General features: G+C 42.3%; 1 protein-coding gene across 2 annotated transcripts in view; it reads right to left on the bottom strand.

Moving 5' to 3' along the window:
* Positions 1-20,807, bottom strand: part of ENTREP1 (endosomal transmembrane epsin interactor 1) — a 60,112-nt gene that overhangs the window by 27,464 nt on the left and 11,841 nt on the right. The window lies entirely within an intron of this gene.

The following is a 20,807-nucleotide window of genomic DNA, read 5'->3' as shown; positions in this document are numbered from 1 at the left end:
CCGCACAGGATGGGCTGCCAATGAGAAGTCCAAGTCAGATCACCAGAACACCAACCCCAGAATGAGGACCTGGGCCAAGGCACATAGGCTATGTACAAAATCACCATGCACTGTCCCCCAAACTTACTCCCTCGGGTGGCTTTTTTATTACTATCATTAAAACTCTGGCCAATCTTATTGGCTATTTGGTCCTTTGGATTATTCTAGTGTAGACCACGGCAGCATATATCAGACATGGGGGCTATCAGGATACCAAACATATCTCCTTTAGAGGCTGGATCAGCTTCAAGGGTGGACAATATTGGAGTTTAAGGGAGGCATTTAGTTTTACAGGGACTTTCAGGATAGACCTCTCTGGCTTTAACCTAGTTATAATCGTATAACTTCCAAAACCCAAATTTCCATTCCACTCATCACCAGAGGGTGTCCTCTCAGACAGAGGGCAGTAAAACATCAGCTACTAAGGACGAACATCGAGTCACAAAGTCTGCTCAGCTCTATCTGCAAAGGGGAAGAATTTCTTACATTTCTTATATTGTCACCATTCTTGCTGTTAAAAAAATCACTGCAGGTGATTTGAATTTCTCTTTGTGGCAAGCACCTGAATTTGGAATCAAGTGGTTCAAATCACCTGGTTCAAAATCAGCCTTTCCCACTTGTTTGCTGTGATATTGTTAGCAACCTCTTTGAGACTCACTTTTCTCATCAAACAGGTCTATATTCCCAGCCACCTCCCAAGATTAATGAGAGAATCATACAAAATGACGTACGTAAAAGTCCTTTGCGTGCCGCAAAATGCTATGCAATTGGTTTTATGATTAATAACAATAGGCACTTCCTCTTTGGGGGAGCACCTTTTCATTGCAAAATGAATTTCACAAAATGAATCTCACTAGGTCCAGTACCAGCATTTTGTTCGTGACGCATGTGATGTGCCTGAGTTCATGGCAGCTGGAAGATGTACTCTAATTGTAAGAATAATCTGCAGGTATACCGTTTCCAAAACTTCTCTAAGAAGAATCCTTCCTGCAGCCTGCAGATAAGTTCCTAAGGGAACTCACTCCACGCTGACCTTTGACACCTGTGTGCAAGAGATCCTGCGCTCTTCCCAAGCAGGCTGGCCTACAAAGACTGTATCCATGGGGCTCCTTTGCCCTCTTGTCTTTAGTGAAGTTCAGCCACTGGGAAGCCCTGGCAGAAGTTTGGAGGGAGGGAGGAGAGTGAGGTTGGGCTAGTTATTCTATAGGTTCCTTCTCTGCAGCCTCAGGCTGGCTGTGTCCCTTAATGGAAAGCCACAGGTTCTTTCAAGGGGTCCTCTGTACCTGATTCGGAATTCCAGATAGGGTCAGGCTTAGGGACAGTCTCAGCCTCACTGTTCCCTGCACCTTGCACATTCCTTTGTGAACAAGCCTTTTATTAACCTCTTCTCAAGGTATAATCTTGTTATCTGTGCCCTGCCAGGAGCTTGACGGATACAACGTTTCTATAAATGTCTTCCTTATATTTGACCGAATTTTTTTCTGATTTTTAAGCTTCGTTCCTATTGTTCTCAACTCACAGTCATCACCACCTGCCCAGCGAAGGCAACACCATGGGTTACATACAGTTCCTGAATTCTACTGAGACCAATTCATCATTGGGATTTACCATCAAGGAACGGAAAAGCCCAGAGTCGATGCAGAAATGTCTTTCTAGAACTTGGATTTTAGACATGAAAGACAGTGGGACCCAAAAAGTGGTGGGCTTGCCTTCTGTGACTGGCACCCTGGGGCTTTTAAGGGTGAGATGCAAAATCCAAGATCCAAAGAGCTGGTCCTCTCCTAGGGACTGGCAATGTGAGTGACACCTTTTATGCTTTTGGTTTTACTGTTACGAACTTGAGCCAGGAGTATTATATGAGACTTATATCAGGTAGCTTGATGCAAAGAGATTATGTTTTTCATCATGGAACTCACTGCCACTCTCATCTCTTGCAATTGTGCCCCTGGTCCATTCCAGGTCTCAATTAAATGACGCAATAAAAGAATGTTTGGGGAATCTGAGGCCACCAAACATCACCTTCAATTTTCGCATTCCTACCTGCTAAAAATTCTTCATAAGCCCCACCACATAATAGCATTAAATAATTATGCCTCTCACAGCTTGGTATTGTTGACTGTCTTTTTTGGTTCAAGATTTTGCTCCCTAAATAAGTTGACCTTTCCCTACTGTCTAAGGACTTGTGTTTTGTTGTTTCTTCCCTACTGCTCCAAACTCGAGATGCAACTGAAACTTGCCTGGGCTTGTTTAAATAAATAAGTAGTTCCAGAGATCATATGAAGGCAGCGTAGTTTAAAAACGAGAGGTTTAATATGGTGGAGTGAATATAAGCATTTAGTGCTACCAGTTCCTAAAAACCCATTACAATGGTAATGAAGGAAACGTTTTGAATGCAGAAATCTGTAAGGACAGAACAACAGGAAAATCGCATCAAAATTTTAAAAGCTGGAAAGCCAGTGGGCCAGTGTGAACTGGACGCAAGGGTGCTGAGAAAAGACTCCTACCATAGCAAAGAGGGAAGCCAAAACCACAGGATTCACTCCTCAGACTCTCCAGATGTTCAGAAATGGGCGGTAGCAGTGAAAGTGAGGCTAAAAACAGGACTGGCTGAGAGTCTAAACAGCAGTTCGAAATTGGTACAACCACTCTGAAGAAGTACTGGCGTTTACTCTTTCTAACAAAAGTCAACATATACCGCCTATGACTCAGCAACTCGCTTCTAGGTACATGCGCAAGACAAATTAATGTATATGTCCCCAAAAAGACATGTCCACGCGCGTCAGAGCACTGGTTCATAACAGCCCAAAACTGGAAACAACCCAAACGTCCAAGAGGAGGAGAGTGGATGAACAAATTAGAGGAAGCTCATAAAGGGAATAAAACTCTGCTGTGATCTGAATGTCTCTGTCCTCCCAAAATATATCTGTCGAGCCCCTAACCCCAAGGTGTTGGCGTTGGGAGGTGGTGGCTCTGCGGGCTGATTAGGTCATGAGGGTGGAGCTTCATGAATGGGATGTGTGTGTGTGTGCGTGTGTGTGTGTGTGTGTCCGGGCGCGCGCTCACAAGTGGGTGTACTCTTCCATTTAAATATCAAAAGACCGCCAGATTCCTTCCTCACGAAGAGAAACTTCTCGAAAACTCCCAACTTAAAAAATATTATCGGGGCGCCTGGGTGGCGCAGTCGTTAAGCGTCTGCCTTCGGCTCAGGGCGTGATCCCAGCGTTCTGGGATCGAGCCCCACATCAGGCTCCTCCGCTGGGAGCCTGCTTCTTCCTCTCCCACTCCCCCTGCTTGTGTTCCCTCTCTCGCTGGCTGTCTCTCTGTCAAATAAATAAATAAAATCTTTAAAAAATATATTATAATTTCAGAATTCTGTCCCTTCACACTTTCATTCATCTTTTTTTTAAATTTTTTTTAGAGAGGAAGTGGGGAAGGAGCAGATGGACAGGAAGAGAGAGAATCTTAAGTGGGCTCCACACCCACTGCAGAGCCCAATGAGGGGCTCAGTCTCACGACCCTGAGATCACGACCTGAGCCGAAATCAAGATTCTGACGCTTAACCGATTACACCATCCAGGAGCCCGTTTTTATTTATCTTTTAATTTCCCAAGGAAGTACCACTGGTAGTGACTTAAACACTGTCTTTCCCCACCCCCCACATACAGCGTTTTGATACTGCTCAAGACAAATAAAGACCAAAATAGACTTTTCTCTGGTGGGGCACAAAATCTGAACCAAAGACACAAAGACATAGGTGGTCTTAAATTATACTGAATGAGTGGATGGAGGAATCCATCAATCAATCACTAAACAAAGGAGAGAAAGCCAATTCTTTATAATAAATACTACACAGAGGTATCACACATTCTTACTAATATTCTGGAACATATGCAGAACAGATTCTGAAAGGCAAACCCTGGATTTACTATCACTGCTTGCATGAAAATGGCTGCCACCAGTGGTCCTGGTGGGAACTACCAATTTCTAGGGAAAGAAGATGGGAAGGACTGGGACTCCTGTCCCATTATTTCAAAGAAAGTAAGAGTGTAGGTGGTGAGTGAGTAAGTGGAAGAACAAAGCTCCCAGTCCTTAGAATTTACGTTATATTTTTCCATTGAAACAAGAATGCTATGGGATCAAGCTGGGAATCTAACCATTATTTTAACATTTATGTCCTCAGAGCCAGGGAGTCCAAGCTCCAAACCACTGATTACTCACTGGTTAATAAGACGAATGTCATAGGAACTTTGACAGTTAATGTAACTGTTCAGTTAGCTCTTCACATTTAACATTTTAATTCAGTTTGGGGAAGCATTTTAATACAAACATGTAGAATCATGAGCAAAGTTATCGGAGCACAGCACACAGACGTTGGAAAAAAGATTGAAGACACCAAAGGAATACTTTTCTGAACTAGGTTAGCAAAATGAATGTTAAGATTGACCACCCAGCACCATGGCAACCAACAAAACATAACAAATCACAGCCACTCTCAAAGCCCAGACTCTTGCGGCTTTAAACCTATTTCAGGAGCTCACACATGCGCTGACTTGGTTTGCCTGCGTGCCTTTAATCCTTGGATCCCAAAAGAACCTACTCCAGGGCTTCACTTCTTTGACACCCTTTAAACTTCTTCCAGAAGCTTGGCAGATATATTACCAACGTCCAGACTGGTTCTCTTTGCCAACAAGCCAAACACAGCCCAGTTGCTGTGAATGGAACCAGCCGTCTCCTTTTCCTCCCCAAGATATTTAAGTATCAGATTTATTCACATGATCACTGTCCCCAGATTCTTTTTTTAATAAAGTATTTAAAATACAATAACATTTATTTCCAATTCCTTTTTCAATAGGCATGAAAGGCTTCTTCCTATCCCCACCAGAGTAAGACAAATTGTCATCACTTCAGGACACAGCTTTGAGGTGAGCTTTATAACCTCAGTTTTTAAAGCACTTATAACTGAGAATTCCTAACTCCTGGTGAAAATGTACAAATCTCAGGGGTACTTTCGAGGCTCTTTGTTTATGAAAAAGAAATTCTGCCTTGCCGTGGGTCCTTTCCCCCGTTTCCTTGCAGACCCCCATTCCCTCCCAGACCACGCCCCTACCCCCGCAGTCTCCCAGGCTTTCCTTTCAGCACATCACCCCTCATTGCTCAGAAAAGTGACTTTTCCCATGATCCGAGCAATCAGGTTTAGCAGAGGAGAGCGCCCTCAGTGTGCGTCTGGCTTCCCCGATGCAACTTAGACAGCTCTACCACCCTAAATTCCTATCAGGAATGTGCTAAGGACCAGGAGGAAAGGACCCTAATGAGAATCTCAAGAGAAATAATCAAGCGGGATGATGTGACACGTGAGACTGGCTATTCAAACAAAGTGAAAGGAGCAGAAACATGGTTTGCTATGGCCCTTGGGAATAAAGTGGCAGAAATAATCTTGTATTTGAAGACACCAACAGCCACAGAAAAGGGTTGGTTTTTTTTTTAATATATATTTTATTCATTTGTCAGAAAGAGGGAGAGAGCACAAGCAGGGGAGTGGCAGGCAGAGGGAGAGGGAGAAGCAGACTCCTTGCTGAGCAGGGAACCCAATGTGAGGCTCCATCCCAGGACCCTGGGATCATGACCTGAGCTGAAGGCAGGCACTCAACTGACTGAGACACCCAGGTGCCCCAGACACAGAAATGTTTAAATCACAGAAAGTTTGCAGATCTATGACTCTCGAGACACCACTTTTCTTACTTCATTATTCTTTTCTGCTTTCCTCTGTGCTTCTCTAATTTTGGTTCTTTCCCTGCTTCTAGTCACTTCTCCACTGCTGTTAGCTTCTCAAGGTTCGGCAAGTTGGAAAGTTAGATCTTCTGACTCCCCAGCAAAGACGATGTCAGCTCTTGAGAAGCTATGCAGAGTCGACAGTCTCCACAGATGGCTGCCATCGAGTCCTCCCTCTGTACCCACAGGCTGTTCCTCACATCAAGCTGCGGAGTCCGATACACACTAGGGAATATGATCCATCCTTAAAGAGGAAGGGAGTACCGACACAGGCTACGACATGAATGAACCTTGGAAGCGCTCTGCTAAGTGAAGTAAGCCACATACAAAAGGACACGTAGTGCATGATTCCACTTATAAGAGGGACCTAGCGTAGTCAAATTCATAGAGAGAGAGTAGAATGGTAATTACCAGAGGGGAATGAGGAGTTATGGTTGAATGGGTAGAGAGTTTCTGTTTGAGATGATGAACAAATGCTGGAAATGGATAGCAGTGATGGTTGCACAGCATTGTGTAAAAGTACTCAATGTCATTGTACACTGTACACTTTTAAAGAGTCAAAATGATAAATCCTAAAATATATACATTTTACCCAATTTATAAGACTTGCAAAAGAAAAAAGAAAAATCGGGAAAGAGGTGGAGTCTAATTCCCAATTTCCCTCCTCTTGATTCTAGGCTGGCCTTAGAAACTTGTTTGACCAATAGAATGCAGCAGACATCCAAGGCTGGATCCTAGGAAGCCTGGCACATCTCCCCACTCCACCCTACCCCCTACACCCCCTTCCTCTCCCCACCCCCACCCCAGACCCTTGGAACACCTTTCTGAGACACTCCCTTGCAGAATCCAGCCACCATGGTGGGCAGCTGTTATGTGGGGAAGCCACACATTCATGCTCTAGTCAACAGCCCTTGCTGAGCTTACCACATGTGCCATTTATAAATATATACCAAAATATCTGAGGAGGAAATGTTGTCAAGGCTGTTATGTATTTCAACACAATCTGGTGGCAGGAGAAAGAGAAGAGAAATGGTCAGGGGTGTAGATGAGACAAGTCTAAACATGTGTCAGCGATTATGATAGCTGGGTTGTGGGTACCAGAGGAGCTATTGTATTTCTCTCAAATTAGGGGCATATTTGAAATTTTCCATATCAAAAGAAGAACGAAGAGAAGGTGGAGGAGTAGGACAAAAGGAAATGGGGAGGGGGAGAAGATAAAGGAGAGGGAGGAGGAAAGGGAGAAATAAACCAATTTGACTCATGTGTTGGAAAAGTCAATCCCCGGGAAAAAAAGGGAAAAAAGTGGCAGGAAGAGTGTTCTGGAACAGAAAAGACTAAAGAGACAGAATAATCTAATGAAATGACTGAACCTTGATTGGGTCTTGGATTAAAAAAAAAAAAAGCTAGTCTGGGGCGCCTGGGTGGCACAGTCGTTAAGCGTCTGCCTTCGGCTCAGGGCGTGATCCCGGCGTTCCGTGTTCCGGGATCGAGTCCCACATGGGGCTCCTCGGCTGGGAGCCTGCTTCTTCCTCTCCCTCTCCCCTGCTGTGTTCCCTCTCTCGCTGGCTGTCTCTCTGTCACATAAATAAATAAAATCTTTTAAAAAAAAAAAAAGCTAGTCTACACAGGTGTACTTTTTGATAATACATCAAACTGTATACTTCCACATACGGAAATATTCACAGATCATACTTCCATTAAAAGCTTTTGATTAAGAAAAAGCTATACAACATTTTGGAGTAACTGGGGGAATGTTAAAATGGGCTGAATATTACATGGCATTAGAAAATTACCAATAACAAAAAAAAAAAAAGAAAGAAAGAAAGAAAGAAATTACCAATAACTTTGTTAGCTGTGTTAATGTTGTTATTGTGAGGTAGAAGAATGTCTTATTTTTAGGAAATGCCTCATAAAGTATATAAGAGTGAAGTACCATGAGTCTAAGACTTTGAAAAATGAAGAAACAAGGCAAAAATTCAAGAGGTCCAATCTTTCTATTAGATGTTCCAGGAAGAAAGAGCAAATGGAGGGAAGGAAATAATGAAAGAAACAATAAAGAAAAGTGCTCAGTGTTGAAGAAAGACACATGCCTTTTGATTAAAAGACCTCAAAGCCTCACGGAGTAAAAGTACTCAAAAAGGATGAAGGAACAGAAGACCCACGCCTAGACACATCCTCATGTAATTTCAGAAGACCGTCAGAAAAATTATCTGAAACTTAGAAAAAGCAAAGTAGATTATTGGGTATTCCATTTACTTATTTGCTTATATAATTGGCTATTTTACAACTCTGTAGAGGCACAGTTTAAGTTGTATTTTTTTTTTCAGGAAAGATGAAAATAAATTCTGTCCAATGGAACAGAAAACCTCTAAAGGTACCACTTTTGGGGGCCTGCTGGACATCCACTAGTTTTTTATCCATCCTGGCAGTCCCCTCTTAACATTACCTACAAATACTTAACTTCTCAAATGTTCTTTGAAACAGTTTTCCCTCATCAATGACACATGTTCACTTTGTGTTTTCCCAGGAGTCATGATTTATCTTCTTGAAAATTAAGCTTTATCAATATCAAGGTAAAGAAAAGATCCTGAAAGCTTCCAATTAAGAAAAAAAAAGAGGCTGCTTACTAAGGAACAAGAATCAGTCAACATCAAGCTTCTCAACAGTGACAGAAGTTATCAAGCAATGCCTTCAAATTCTGGATAGAAAACCTTTTGAACCTAGAATTTCTATCCAGGCAAACCATCCTTCAAGTAGGAGGGCAAAACAAAGACACATCAAGACATTTAAACCCCAAGAGAGCTCCCCCTTCCCTCACAACATTTCTGAAAATTTTTATTCGATCATGTTCTCTGGCAAAATGAAAAAGGGATTCAAGGGGAAAAAATACATGAGGCATGAGATGTAAGAAACAATAGCTGTAATCCAAGAATACAAAGAAAAGAAATATTCAGATGACATTTGTGCAGCAGGCCTAGAAAACTAGAAAAAAGTCTCAACTAGAACAAGAAGTCAGTAGTCCTAGAAATGTCCAAAGGAAAAAATGGAATGACTAGCAGAGAGCGTGATTAGGAAGCCAGATGAAGAAACCTCGCACTTAGACTCAACTGATTTTCAACAAGTATTCCAAGACAATTCAATGAGCAAAGAACAGTCTTTTTAATAAATGATGTTGGGACAACTGGACACCCACATTCAAAAGAATGAACTTGGACCGCTGCCTCACGCCATATGCAAAAATTGACAAAATGGACCACAGACCCAAGCATAAGCTAAAACAATAAAACTCTTACGAGAAAATACAGAAGTAAATCTTTACCACCTTGGGCTAGATCAGCCTTCTTAAATATGACTGCTTAGCAATACGAGAAAAAATAGATAAACTGGACATCATCACAATAAAAAACTTTTGTGCCTCAAAGGACACCGTCAAAAAAGTAAATTGCTAATCATATATTTGGTAAGAGACTTGTAATAAAAAGACAAATAACCCAACGGAAAAATGGGCAAAGAATCTAAATAGTCATTTCTCCAAAGAAGACAGGCAAATGGCCAATAAGCACATGTAAAGATTCTCAACATCAAATCAAATAACACACTGAGAGACCACATCACACCCATAAAGATGGCTCTTATCAAAAAGAATAATAAGTCTCGACAAAGATGCGGAGGAACTGGAACCTAGACATACTGCTGATGGGAATGTAAAATGACACAGCTGCTTAGGGAAACAGTTCCTCAAAGTATTCAACATATAGTTACCATATGACTCAGCCATTCTATCCTATGCATATAGGCAACAGAAATGAAAACATGTCCACAAAAATCTCGTACACTAATATCCACAGCAGCATTGTTCACGATAGCCAAAAAGTGGCTGTGATCATCAATTGATGAACAGATAAATAAAATGTAATACACCCATCAGTGGAATAATATCCAACAATAAAAAGGGGGAAAGGTACTAATACATGCTATAATAGGGGTGACCCTTAAAAATACTGCGCTAATACTGGGCTAAAAAATATGCTAAGTGAAAGAAGCCAGTTAAAGGGTTACGGATGATATGATTCCATTTAGTTGAAATACCCAGAATAGGCAAATTTATGGAGACAGTGGGGCTGGGGGTATTGCAAGGAAATGGGAAGGATTTTTTTTTAAAGATTTATTTATTTTGAGAGACAGTGCCTGTGCTTGCACATGAGTGCACTGGGTAGGAGGGGCAGAGGGAGCGGGAGAAACTCAGGCAGACTCCACACTGAGCATGGAGCCTGACTCAGGGCTTGAACTCATGATCGGGAGATCATGACCTGAGCCTAAATCAAGAGTCGGATGCTTGGGGCGCCGGGGTAGCTCCGTTGGTTAAGCGTCTGCCTTCAGCTCAGGTCCTCGTCCCAGGATCCGGTTCCCTGCTCACCAGGGAGTCTGCTTCTCCCTCTGCCCTTCATCCCCACTCGTGCTCTCTCACGCATGTGCCCTCTCTGTGTCTCAAATAAATCAAATCTTAAAAAAAAAAAAAGAAGCAGACGCTTAACTGACTGAGCCACCCAGATGCCCCAGAAATGGGAGGGACTTCTAATAGGTACTGGGTTTTTTTGGGGGGTGATGAAATTGGTGGTGAAGATGTTTGTGCCTATCTGTGAACACGTAACAACTATTGAACTGTATTTTACATGGGTGAATGGTACAGTGTCAAATATAGTTCAATAAAACGGTTTAGAAGAAGAAGAAGAAGAAGAAGAAGAAGAAGAAGAAGAAGAAGAAGAAGAAGACGCAGCAGCTAGATCATCTCCAAGACTAGATGCCTTCTTTGCCAGAAGAAAAAGAAAAGAGGCATTTAGAAACTCTAGAAATAATATAAACCTATCTGTCAAAGTCATGGTCCAAAACGGAAGTAAACTGAAATGTGGGATGGTACTGAGCAAAGGACAGAGAAGAAGAAAGAATAACAGATTTGACTTGGCTGCTCAAAACTGTCCTCCTTTGGGGGACATAGGGTTACACTTCCTTTTCTCTAGACTCAATCATTCACTGTGCTGCTACCAAAAATGATGTCGCTGATTCCTTGAGCAAGCAGGACTCACGGGGCCAACAGAAGACTACTTTGTTCTCTCCCTCAATGCCGTTCAAGCCCACTTCGTAAGGCTAGCTCATCCTGACCCCTTAGATGAAATTTGGGGCTGTGCCCATGACCTCTCTGGTCAATATCAGGTGCAAAAAAAACCCCAGTCACTTCAAGCTACAAAAATTCTCATTTCCGTAATTAACGTGTGCCGACCTGAGTCCCAGTCAAAACTTGGAACTTCACTTTTAGCTTCTCTCCCTCTTATCGGACTGATCATTGCAGGGAAGGAGCGAGCCAGCAGGGGAAAGGCAAGGGAGTGACTGCAGTCTTCTCTGTTTTCCACCTTTTTGGTTCCAATTCTCCTCCTGAAGCCTGCCAGACACAGCTCTGTCATTTTGGAGAGGAGGGAGTAAGGGGGAGACCGCACCATGTTGGTGAAGAAGGTAAGGGCACCGACAGTTCACTGGACTCTTCCTGTCTGCTTTCAGCCAGTGTTTACAGAGGACTTTCTCCAAATGGTGTTCTTGATTCCTCTGAGACAGGACAGTTGAGCCCACCATTCCCTATTCTCAAGCACCCAGCAGTGCAGGCCCAGCCTCGCCCCGCTTGGTCTTGGTCTAGGAAAGTACAATGATTTCCCAACAGTTGTCTTAAACCCGGAGGCCACAAGGCACTCCAACCAGCCCTTTAAAATTCCCCAGGCAAGTGCCTGACACCGGTCCAGTCAACCAAGGGACCCATATCAGGTTCTCCACGCGCTTATCTCTGCGCACTCATTCCCTCCCCCCTGCGGGGGTGGACTCAAAATGCCACGGCAATTCAGTAACTTCTCCAAACCATTTGTCTCTTTAATCCCTAATCTTTTTATAGGCTGGGGAATGGAGATGGGGAAGGGTTGCAAAACTGGTTTTCACCCAGAAGTGTTACCAGTCCTGCTTCAACAGTCTAACACTGGAATGTGGGAGCTGTTGGCGTCTGCTCTCTGTGCTGCAGCCCCAGGTGAATCTGAAAATAAAGAATCCAAGGGCGCCTGGGTGGCTCGGTCAGTTAAGCGTCTGACTTCGGCTCAGATTAGGATCCCAGGGTCCTGGGATTGAACCCCAGAATTGAGCTCAGAGTCAAGCTCCCTGCTCAGCAGGGAGTCTGCTTGTCCCTCTCCCTCTGCCCCTTCCCCCCTCTCAAATAAATAAAATCTTTAAAAATTAAAAAAAAATTTTTTTAAATAGACTCCAATTCTCACATGCTATTACGACCACATTCACATAGTGAAAATACTGTAAATGCTATTGTTGCTTTCACTATTTTAGAAACAATTTCTGGACAAAATCTGAATGGTATAATATAGTCTAAGAGCAAGGCGTAAATGTTAAAACACGGAGAATATAAAAGTAATGGCTTTACTATCAGAAGGAGGCAGAAAAAGGAAAAAAGTAGATTTAAGGGCTAATTTCTTCATTTTATAAAAAAAGAGTCAAAAGATACCATCCAAAGTCGATTAATTGAGAAACAGAAGTTTATAAAAGTATTTGAAATTATAAAGTCACCGAGAGGAGAAATTAAAATAATTAAAAAAAAACAAACAAGAGAGGATAAATGGGAGAGAATGTTATGAATCCCTCATCTTTAGGATGGTGACAACGAGCACTGAAATCAGAAAGAGTTTAAAGTGGCTAATTTGGGGAGTATGCTCAGGGTTGGGTGCTTGGAGAAATGTACAGGGGTCTGATGACTATTTTTAGTAAGAGTAAGGCGGCTAATGAGCTCCCTAAAGAGAAAGGATTTTCTTCCTCTTAAAAGGCATTTAGTAAATTATCAAATGTCAAGATGTCACGGTGGTGTGTCTGATTGTGTGTGTGTGTGTGTGTGTGTGTCTGATGTGTGTGTGTGTGTGTGTGTGTGGCGCACATGTATGTCATATACGTGGCATGTATATATATATAACATATATAGGTTTGATAAATATATAGAGCATGTTTATATATGCCATATATATGTTTGATACAGACAGTGTGCATACATATGTACTCTATATATGTTTGATATATATATGTGTATATATATCATTTATAAATATATTTTGTGGATACAGACAAAAAATAAATAGGAGACAGTCTCGCAGAGCTGATTTATTTATTATGCCCTAAATTAAGCAATTAGGGGACCCAGATCAGATCCTGGTCTGATTGAAATCTGTACTCTTTTGTCTCCATCAACTTGCAGGATACCTGCTAAACGACAAAGATTTATAAATTATTCTGTTTTCTTCATTAAAGAATTCTACAAGGCCACCCTTTGGTATCCTCATTAAGAAATTACATCAGTAAGACCCAGTTCTGCCACCACCCCAGCCCTGACATGCAACACCAAGCACTCACCATTAATTAATCTAATTTGAGCACTCACTGGACTTCTTGTTTTTCACCTGAGTTACCATAAGTGACCAAGTATTTAAAATGAATCCCTTTCATTTATTTTTGCATTCGTTTTTTAAATTGTTATAAAAGTAACATTCATAGAAGAAACAAAATCACGGTCCTACAGCAGAGTTCTTGATTATGTTATGAACAACGGAAACCAACTCAGGCTATTTAAACAGAAAAGGAATTTCTTGCAGGGCTATCGGGTAGCTCACAGAATCCCCAGGAACCAGGCTCAGAAACCTGGGAAGGAGCCAAGGGAAGCTGGGCACTGGGACCTCTACCAAGGTCATGCCCCAGGAAAACCAGTCCTTGGTCGCCAGCCTTGGACACCGGTTGCCTCTTTTGCCTAAGGAAGTCTAAACTGCCTGACCTTTTCTGCATCAATGACTCCAGCTTCAGAGTCCTGGGCAGGAGCTCCCGTGAGTGGAGGTCAGCGGGCTCGCATTCTGGCTGCTGGCATCCAGAAGTGTTAGCATCTGGCCTCAGAAGCTTCCATTGCTGGAGTCAGGGCCCTGCCTCCCACCAAGATTTACACAAAGGCAAAGAAACGAAACCCCAAAAGAGAGTTCTGGTCCACAGAGGCTGGCCACCAAAAACAAACAAAACAAGGAAATCAAAACAGTCTCGTGGTCCCACAACACAATGTACGTCCCCTGCAGGTACAAAATGGGAAGACCAAGCCTCCCTCCTTCCCCTTCCCACTCACACAACACACTCAACACAAGTGCCTACTATAAACAGTTTCCTGTATATCCTTTCAGAAATTTTCCAAGTGACCACAAACACATAGGTATAGATCCCCCAGGTTTAAAAACAAAACAAAACACACACACGCAAGTGGCACCATCCACATTATAACTTTCCACATGACGGTGTGTCGATTTTAAGACACTCACCAATTCAAAACGGTCTCCCCTCTTGCTCCAAATCACGGATGGTTCCTGCAGTTCTCTCCTAGGCATATCAGAAGTGGATCCCTCTAGGCTGTGGGGCCCAGACAGCCCGGATGCAGGGCTCGTTGGAGGGCTCCCTTCTGTAACCCAGACACTCACCTACCACCACAGCGTGTCTGCAATGCACTTAGACAGTGTGATACCATGTACGTATCAGTTGGTCCACACGACACCCTAAGGACAGTCAGGAATTCAAATTCCAGGATAGTCAACTAGCATTTATGAGAAAGGCCATACTCCAGAAGCTTCCTTTGCTTTCATCTCTAAGCAACAACCAAGTGACTCTGTTAAATTAGCAGAGTGATTGTGGAAATGAGTTGTCCAACTGATGAAACTCTTAGCTCGTTTAATTATTAGCACAACAGATGTTAAAAATGGGTTCTCCGTGAAATGTCTGGTAAGAATGAAAACCAACATAATTTCCTGTCCCAACGTTGATCAATTCTCCGGCTGGCCATACTTTTCTGACTCTGTATTAAACCATACTGAGAACAAGCAAAGATAACTAGCTACGTGCCCCAGGAAATATTCCTCAAATGTAAGACTGTGAACCAACTAAAACAGTTTATTAAAACTGACAGCTTATTCATCAAATCGTGCTTCCAGGCCCTCCTTTCCATCGGCCCACCAAGCCAAAGCTAACATGTCATAAGCTTTTTGCCTAAACCCTATCAATTCCTTATCTTGCAAGGCTCACCTTACAATCCCCCAGCAGGGGTCCTCCAACCTTACAAATATGCTCTCTTTGATTCACCCCTTCTAAGAACCCCTGGCAAGGAGGTGTCCTCCTTTACTGCAGCAGGTCCAATAAACTGAGCTTTGCTTCCTCAGAAGGATTTCAGGGCATCAGCAGTGGTTTTCAAGACAAATGGATGCAACAAAAACTAGAGGTACAAAATTGCTCACGCTGCTCTGTAAGCTTAGTAAAAATCTTAGGCCTCTACCCTTTAAGCTTACAGAACAGAGCCCACGCACAATCGTTTTGTCTGTTGGCTAATAAGCGTTTGCACGTGTAGCAGAATTTGGCCTGAGGCTCACTTTCATTGTAATAATTGACTTGGCAGGAAGGTTACCTCAAAGCTTTGGCAATTACCTGTCGCTGACAAACTAAAGCTGCTAATGAGAGCACACCCACTTGGCTGAGGCCGGTTTGCAAAGTAAGGAGTTGCTCAGGCTTGGATTCTGCCCAGAGATGGGCCACCCAAAGTCCTTCCAGTTCCTGAGGATGCCCGCTTCTTACCCAATGCACAGTTTTGGGGAGCAGGTAATCGGAGGAGAGAAATGGAAGTTCTGTTACCAACAGAACAGGCCCACTGTGGTCACAGATAAGCCTGAGCCCAGCCCACGGTGCTTTAATGATGCCTACATGCGTATTTTGCTGCCATGGGCTACCTAATGACCCACCGAACGGAGAGACCAAATCTGTGCTCGAAGATCTTCTCAATGGATGATGAAAATGATATATAATGTGCTCGCCTAAGCTTAGATCCCAGTTTACATTCTACAGTTTCTTTTTTTTTTAATATTTGATATATTTATTTGACACAGAGAGAAAGAGAGACCACAAGCAGGGGGAGTGGCAGGCAGAGGGAGAGGGAGAATCAGGCTCCCCACTGAGCAAGAAGCCGGATGCAGGACTCGATCCCAGGACCCTGAGATCATGATCTGAGCCGAAGGCAGACGCTTAACCAACCGAGCCACCTAGAAGCACCCATTTTATAGTTCCAACATGCACTCCTATCTATAATCCTGAGATGGGTGCAGCCCCATTGTACAGATGAGGGAACTGATCAGATAATTTCCTTGGCTGCTCACTGATGGCAAGTGGCAGGATTAAGACTCAAAGCTGACCCTCCTGTTGCCTTGTTTAATTCTGCCTCTTGCTCTTTTCAATTAAGGATAAACTTGCCACTTTAGAACTTGACCAAGAATTGGACAGTCACAAATAAGAAAATAATTTAAATTACACACACACACACACACACACACACACACGCTGTTGTTAGGCACAGAGAAGTACCTAGCAAAACAGAAGAGGTGGAGGAATGGTACAAGAAAGGAGCATTGGACTAGGAGTCAACATCCCCAGTTCGTTCTCATAATAGTTCATGTGTTTGTGAACTGGACAAGCTGGTTCACTCCTGAGCCACTGGTCCCTTACCTATAAAACAGGAAAAATACCTGCCATATAAACCACATGACTAAAGATAAAAACTCTTAAGCATTGTATACGTGCAACAGAGTATTATTAACTATTCTGAAGAGGGAGAACAGCCATCTATTTTTATGCCTTAAAAAAACAAAAGTGAAATAATCATAGTATTTATACTATACTATACGGGGAGCTTATAATGAATGGCCTGTTGAAAATGTCCATCTAAAGTTAAAACACCCTCCGGGTAACTAATGAGGATTCTGGAAACCTACACAATGAGAGCTAAAGGACTCTTAGAAGATTGCTCTGATGTAAGTTCATCATTTTACAGATGCAGAACCCAAGAGATGTCCCCCAGGTCGCCAATAACTAGTGGTAACGTGTCAGCATTAAAATGCAGGTTTCTTGAACTCTCAAACTAAGGCTCATTCCAAATTTCTGACAACCAAGAAATAGACTTGAAAGAATCAGAATGCACAAAGCTGGAGCTTAAGAGCTCATTTTATAAATGTACAGATCCCTAAACTGCCCACAGGTCTTCTGACCCCTCCTGGTCTTCATGTCATCAGAAATGAAAGGGCCACCATCTATCTTGCAGCTAAGCCACCTACAAGTATTTCTGACCATCTGGTGGGCTAATTCCTCAATCTCCTGACAGTGTCTGGGTGATCCATGACTCTCCCTTCAAGGCACAATAACATGGGAAGAACCCGAATCCCCAAATGGCTTTGTGGCACAGAACCATGTCTGCCAGCCTAGCCTGCCTGGACAGTTAGATGAGAGGACGGATGTCTGTATATCATAGCAAAACCATTTTTTAGTCTCCTTTCGGGTAATGAAGTTTTACCCTAAATTCCATAATCTTGAAGTTAGAAGAGAAACTGACGGATCATTTTTTTTTTAAATAGCCAGTTCATTTACCTCTTCTATTCTCAGTTTAGAGTGCAAATCCACATGGCCCACAGTTGAGAGCAAACACCATATGTGACCGAAGAACATCACCAAGGAAGTACCTTCATTCTTGACACTAAAGAATAAAGTGATCTTTGTATCAGCTTTAAGGGTATATTCACCCCAAACGACCACTTCATAAGCAACCAAAACTATAGGCTGAACATCTGCCTAGGCTTTCACAGTGGGAATTCTTACCAAATGGACCACCAAAGAAAAACATCTTATTAAGACAATTCCATTTTTTAATTGAGGTGCCAAGACAAGACAATCTTTGATTATCCCAACATGGAGTCTTTAAGTTCTAAAAACTTATAAACCATTTTACTAGGATGAAAAAGGAGATACCTCGAAGAAAGAAGAACATTCTTTAAAAATGGAAAACGTTTGTTCTTGATAGAAAACACACAACCTGAAATGATGCGTGCACACACACGGAAGTGCACGTACACGCACATACACTCTAGCTTGAGCCTAGTCATAGCCAAAAATAGCTAGAAACGTGTACAAACGATGTCCCAAGATTATTATTTTTGCTCTGGACACATGAGTATTTCATTGGTATAAGGAAGGGGATCCAGTAAATGAACGCTTCCAACTCTTGAGTCTCCACGAAAACTTGAATTTGAAGGAACTGGGTCAGACTGAGACTTCTCTGTTCACACCAGGATAAAACCGAATGCAATCACTGAAACAATCACAAAAGAAGGAGCACAAGTATAAACAGGTTTCAAAAGGAAGGATTCAAGTGTTCTAGGTGAGTGTGCACCCAACAACTCACAACGAGAACAGCTCGCCTCTCAAAGGGCCCTGGAAAGACCGACCTGCCCCCCCAACCTCCACCACCCATATACGCCCTAACCACCCTGACGTAAAAAGGGGAAGAATATAACGTTCTAGAGGACAGAAACAAGTGAGAGAGATTTAAGACAAAAGTAAGAAAGAAACGTCGAGAACCTAGGACCTAAATTTCTCATTGGCTGACAAATCAAATGGATGTGTATCGAGCACACTGGCCCTGGGGACACAGGGTGAAGAAGACGGACAAGACCCGCGTCTTCATACAACTATCTATGATGGGGAGACACACAGCAAGTAGTGAACAAGCAGCACACAGGCTAATTACAGATTATGAAGCCAAAATCAGTCAGTGCTGGGACACGCTGAGAGGCAGGGATGATGGGCCACTGTCATCGGTGGGCAGAGAAGGTCTCCTTCAGGAACTGACTGCTGAGCTGAGACCCAGAAGAAAAGGAGCCAGCCAAGCAAACAGCTAGGGGAAGAAGGAACCAGGGGTGAAGACAGCCTGGCTGCGTCCCAGTCAGAAGGTGCCCCTGTGGGTAGAGTACAGGGCATGAAGGGGAGAAGGGCTGGAACTGACCAGCCAAGCCCCCGTCTGCGGGAACAGAGACCCACAGGGCCCTCCTGGCTCTCTGATGGAACGTGACCTCCCACCCCAAATCATCCAATGGCACATTCCCTAAGCTCAGGAAAGGGTCTGGGGGAAGCCAGAGAAAAGGTGAAGCAGCCATTATGGGGAGGGTGGGGGGAAGTCAGAGCCACCCGTTGGTGTCACTAGATTATTCCCTCTGTTCATGGGGAGGGGGGTGGGGGAATGGGATAGACCGGTGATGGGTAGTAAGGAGGGCACGTATTGCACGGTGCACTGGGTGTTATACGCAACTAATGAATCATCGAACTTTACGTCAAAAACCAGGGATGTACTGTATGGTGACTAACACAATATAATAAAAAAACATTAAAGAAAAGAAAAGAAAACTACACTCAGGAAAGTTAAGTGGCTTGTACATTATACAGCTCTTCAGGGGATGAGCTGGAACTCAGACTATGAGTGTCTGACTGGCGTATCCAGTTTCTTTCATAACATCACATGATTTTTTTATTTTTTAACATAACAAAGGCATATGGCACAAGTTATAACAGAATATTACTAAGATTCATGTGAACTGAAGCTTTTCACTTATGATATTGACCGAGGCTTGAACAATCTATTGATATACCCAGAAAGTTTGTCCTTGTACAATTCCTATCAACTAATTAATCTTCTTTATAAATCAACACTAATTAACATTTCAAAACAATCTCTACTTGACCTTCTAAATATGTAATTCGTAACAGTCGAAATATAGAAGCCCATGTGTCCAACAGGCTTATAACTGATGGTAATCCAGAAATATGACAGAATGCCATTCAGGCAGGCATGTGGACTCCTTGTACACAGAAACATAATATTTACTGATATGGACATAACTAATGTAATATTAAACAGAAAAAGCAGAGAGCAACATGGTTCATACAAACTGGTTATAACTTTGACAGAGTTGTACCTATACTTATCAACGAAGTTGAGAAATAAATCTAAAGGCATATAATAAAGATATATCTCTATCAAGGTCATTTTCTTTTACAGTTGTTTGAGCTCACATAATAAATCTATGAGGCACCTTTCCAAAAGAAAACAATGTTAGAGAAATAAATGTCTTAAAAGGTCCACCTTCTAAATATCTACCCAGAACACTCGCTCATATTTTTCTCACCATTTTTTTTTTTTTTGGAATCTTAAAAGTACAAATAGCATTAGAGATTTTCTGATTTTAATTTGAATACCTGAGTTTTGTATTACTGAGCATTTCAATATTGACCTAATGGAAAAATCAGGGCAAAAATGACTCCTATAACCAAATATTAGTATAAACACTGGACACCATCCAACATTTTTCTAAAGAGTTGTTGCAAAACAGACCTCAGCCACTCATAGCACATGCCATAAAACTCATCGAAGCCTCATTTTCTTCTACCCTGCTGTCTCGTACGTTAAAATGCTGCACCAATAATTCACTCCTGTCAGAAATATTGAGAGTTTCACTAAATGCCATAATTGATGGACTTCTAAAATGTTGCCTGAATTGTCTTGTGGGCCTGAAGACTCTTTAGTTTTTCAAGACCGTCAGCACAGTACTGGGATCCGTTACGTGGACTGTATTCTACAGTGGGCTTCTTCTCCCTGCATTTAAGAATTAAGAATTTAGCTAGTTTTGTATTTATTCCCCACCACCCAGCAAACAGTGGGCAGTTGAAGATGAACTGTTAACTACATACACAAAATGGTTTTAGAAAATTATTTAACCCTATTTCAAAAACGGATGGGAGAAAAATCAGAAGAGATGTTATATAGAAAAAAAAATTTTTTTTCAGTATATGTACTTCAAATCACATTTGTCAGACCTTCTACTTCATCTTTGAAAGTTGGCAATTCCACTGGCAATTGTCTATTTTCATAGTATTCCCTGAATCCAAAGGACATAGCAAATAAAAACAAAAGAACGAATATTGGAAATGTGCCACTGAATTGTGAACTTTAAAACTGGTTAACTTTATATTATGTGTATTTTACATCAATAACTAAAAAAAAGGATAAAGTTACCAATATATGT

Source organism: Ursus americanus, chromosome 34, assembly GCF_024610735.1.
Source record: "Ursus americanus isolate L20-20 chromosome 34, mUrsAme1.1.p, whole genome shotgun sequence".
Classification (NCBI taxonomy): Eukaryota; Metazoa; Chordata; class Mammalia; order Carnivora; family Ursidae; genus Ursus; species Ursus americanus.
This window is presented reverse-complemented; position numbering and strand designations above follow the sequence as displayed.